This window comes from Nicotiana sylvestris, chromosome 3, assembly GCF_000393655.2.
Source record: "Nicotiana sylvestris chromosome 3, ASM39365v2, whole genome shotgun sequence".
Lineage (NCBI taxonomy): Eukaryota > Viridiplantae > Streptophyta > Magnoliopsida > Solanales > Solanaceae > Nicotiana > Nicotiana sylvestris.
Window position 1 is genome coordinate 113,025,100 of NC_091059.1, and position 4,484 is coordinate 113,029,583.

The following is a 4,484-nucleotide window of genomic DNA, read 5'->3' on the forward strand; positions in this document are numbered from 1 at the left end:
GGAGAGCCTATAATCACATCTCAAGTCAAATTTCACTCAAAATTTTGCCTCAACAGACATTCAGGGCAAGTTCTAGACCATTGGCTCGGGACTTGGACTCACAATTCGATTTCTCACCACACAAGCTTAAGGATTGCTAAAGACATAGAGTCGGGGGCCCACAACAACCTTAGACACGATTGAGCACACAATAGTCCTGAAAGACCACATGATGATTGTTTGGTCAACACAAGTGTCTCAAGGTCACGACTTTCACCATCCTAAACACAACAACTTTTCTTTGACCATGGGATCAAAGGCAAATGTGTTAGGCCCAAGTGAAGCTTTGCTTGAGGTACCCTTAACTACAAGCTACCAAAAATAAAAACAAAAATAGACTCAAACCCTTAAGAAGGTTGTCACGCCATCCATCATCAGCATGAGCCACCCGGTTCACACAATACTCCACCTTTGGAAAGAACCGTGGCATTAAAAAAACCAAAGGCTTATTGAAAGTGCCAAAAACGAAACAAAAAGCTACAAATATAATTAAGAGCTAAAAATGAAAAAATTTGCGAAAATAGAAAGAATATATACAATAGGGGAATTGAATATACAACGGGGAATGAATATATGCAATAATGTAAACTTTATATACAGACCAAAGGAAGGATAAAAAGTGCGATAAAAGTAACTAAATGTAAAGTTATATACAGACCAATAGAAAATCAAAAAGGCATAAACTGAATCAATAAATATACAGTCATCCAAGGATAAAATGTAGGGTGCACCCCCTCAAATAAAAGCTGGCATTGTCCCCAATGCCAACTAAACAAATAAGCACAAAAAAGTATAAGGAAAGGATATGAGGACTCCCTAAGCTGTGTCCGCCTGCATAGGATCATCAGTGGTCCTCGGGTCCTCTGTATGCGTGGGAACCTCAGACTGGTTCCCTATATCCTGCTGCTCAGCTGATGGGACTGGGGCCTGGACCTGGATAGGCTGTATATCATGTACATCCTGTGGCTGACTGGAGGAGGCCTCTGGTGGGTCCGCCAACTGGATGATGGCCTCATCTGCACTAGGGAGCTTCCTCTTCTTCTTTGGAGGCCTCTGTGCCTACTCCTGTTGTGGCTCAACTACTGGCACTGGGTCCTCGAATAATAGATCTAAAGGCAGCTGATCTGCCTTCAGCTTGTCAATATCCGCCTCAGCGTCTTCACAGACCCCTTGGAAGCCCGTGTTTTGCGCAGCTTCTTGTGCTCTCTAGCAAGCTCCTTCAGCACCTTGTCATGTGAATCCACTGCCTTAGCCAAGGTAGCCTGAAAATCAAGGATCTTCTGCTGGTTGGCAAGAATCTCCTTAAGTGAAACCTCGATAGACTGGGGCACCTGCATTGGCTGTGGTGCCGACTGAGCCGCAATGGTGGAGGTCAATGTAGACAACTTGGACGAAGCAGTCGCCATCCAGTTGTTTAAGCTATGAAGTGTTTGGCTCAGCTGGTGGGCAGTGATAGGATGGGCCCAGGAAGATAGAATCCCCAGGTCAGCTAAAGTAGAGGGACCAGCAGTAGTGGAAGGTCCAGGAGGCATGTCAGCAACTGTGGAGGCAGGCTCAGTGGAGATAGGCTCTGTGGAAGGCTCTACCGCAGCCGAATCTTCAGACTGGCCAGTTGGGGCAGAAGCAGGCGGCTTGTAATTCTTGTCCTTGGGGTTGTCTGACCCCTTCAAACTATACCACGAAAACAGAGCCATATGTTTGACCTTGATGTCAAAAGGTCTCTTCTCCACCTCCAGGATCCGGAAATACATAGTGAGAGTGTTGGGAAAAGGGTAGTTCCGGTCATGCTCAACCCCCACTGAAGAAATGACGCGGGACATCACATTCCCCATGTTGATAGGGTATCCCGCCATAATCGATGCAACTAGAACAGCCCGGGCAAGTGGAAGAGTCTGATCATGTGTAGTGGGATCAAGCTGGCTGCATACAAAAGTCAACCACCCCCTAGCCTCAAAGTTAAGGGTCCTCCGAAGGATTTTTGCCCCTGCTGTCAACCACTCTGGAACAGTACCCGGGATTGCCAGGTATGAAGCTAACCACGGATGAACCTCCTCACCCATTGCCAACTTTTCATTGTAAAGGGACTCATCTTCTTTATTGAAGCCTAGGTATTCATTCAGCGCCTTCCCAGTAAACACCACATTTTTGTTTCGCACCTTGGTCACTTTGGTGCCCTTCAAGATGTGGGCCACATTGCTAGAAAATTCCTTGACCATGTGCTCATTCGCCTTCACACAATTATCTATAAAGTGCTCCCAACCCACTCGATCTCGAAACTGTCTATGAATATTGGGGTATAGGAGTAAAAGGTCTATGTCAATGAAGCTCCTCTCAAGAATCAACTTTCATGATAGCCACCATTGAACTTGTGGAACTCCACCTGGCTGACGAATCTATCTTCCTAAACAGCGGGATTTCTAGTCTGGTCAACACCCCCAACTTGAGGCACACCACCCCTAGGTACCTCCTCATCTCCCTCATCCTCTCCGTCTGCACTCTCCCCTGATAATGAAGTTGTGGGGGAAGTGGAGTAATCACTGTTGCCGGCTGCTGAGCCCTCAGAGGACTCAGAATGTATACGCTCTGGAGCTTGGGTAGGGGGTGAAGCTGGAGGAGAATCATCAATCAACCCAAATTTGGAGACGAACTGAGTTGGCACTGAGTCGGAGGAGATATCTTGTGAAGGCATGTACTCACTCCCCGATTGGTCACGGGCTCTATCAGCAGCCTTGATTACTTTCCTTGTGTTCTTTATGTTCTGTCTGGATTGGGGAGTGAGTTTTACTAGTCTGCCTTTGCCTCCCGGGAGGACTCACCTCGGCCGGGTTGTTTTGTGCCTCTACCTTTTTGTTTGATCATTGTCTGCAAGCAAAAATATCTAGCTTTGTTAGTATCAGCACAGGCAGTGAATCAGTTGTGGAAAATGAATTGTAAAACAGAAGCCACAAGTTGCAGAAAATGTTCTAGAAATAGTGTAGCGCGGGTCGCACAAAAAGGAGTACGGCTGCGCTGGGGGCACCACGGACTGCACAAAAGCCATTGCGGTCCGCATTGAGGCAAGGTATATAAAACCACTTCTCTGAATCTAACCATCGCGGCCCACACAAAGTAGCACTGCGACCGCGGTGGGCCAACACGGACCGCACAAAATGCAATGCGGCCACGCTGGGCAAGAGGTCAATTTCCCAAAAAATCCTCACCGCATTCTGTACAAAGTGTTACTGCGAACCGCATCACATCACCGTGGACCACACAAAGATGACCGCGGTCCGCGGAGGGTGCCAAGTCAAGGCACTGAGTTAGGGTTCTCAAATCTTGCAATTAGTTCAAGTTTTTGCCTAATTAATGTCCCTACTCAATTACCTATTTCATTACACTCACAAGCACACAATGAGATTAATAGTTAAACCAAACTAACCTAGAAATTTAAGAATTACGGGAAGAAAAAGAAGCTACAGGCTAATGAACATGAAAATAACATGAAATTATAAAATTAAACAAAGAAAGATAAATGAAATGTTACCGGATGTGACAATGGAATAGAAGTAATCAATCTAAACAAGTATTTACGTGAAAAGAGTGATGAACAATAGATTTTAGGTCTCTGAGAGTCAATTTGTCAAAAAGGGTAACCGGTGACCCCTGAGGTCTATTTATAGAAAAACACGTGGGACCCAGCCTCATCTACCAGCGCGGTCGCACAAAACAGACCGCGGACCGCGCTGGGTTTGTTTAGAAGAAGTCTGAGAAGGCAATCCTCCGCAGTCCGCACAAAACAGACCACGGCTGCGGAGGTCCACCGCGGTCCGCACAAAATGTCATGCAGCCGCAGTGGCAAACTTCAGAGAGTATCCCATTTAGCCTTCACCAGTGCGGATCGCACAAAGTGCAATGTGACCGCACTGGCAACTTCAAAGCCTGTTCAATTTTTCCAAAATATTTTTGCACTGTATCAACACAATCCCTGCAACATCTCACAACAAATTAGCTCAAAAATCAATCCTACACTACAAAGAAAATCAAAGAAAACAAGAAGAAAAAGACATGGGTTGCCTCCCAAGAAGCGCCTGATTTAACGTCGTGGCACGATGCATGTTACCATCACATCACTTTAGATAAAGAAGTGCCACCACATGGCTGTCATCAAATTTTCCAAGATAATGCTTGACCAGGTGCCCATTAACTCTGAAAACTTCACCATTTTTGTTCCTTAGATCAAGAGCACCAAATGGGGTCACGAACACAACTTCAAATGGCCCACTCCACTTTGACTTGAGCTTACCCGAAAATAGACGTAACCGGGAATTGAACAAGAGAACCATATCTCCAACCTTGAACTCCTTACCCCGAGCATATTTGTCATGAAGGTGCTTCATTTTGTCCTTGTACAAGGATGAACTTGAGTAGGCATGGAATCTAAACTCATCGAGCTCATTGAGTTATTC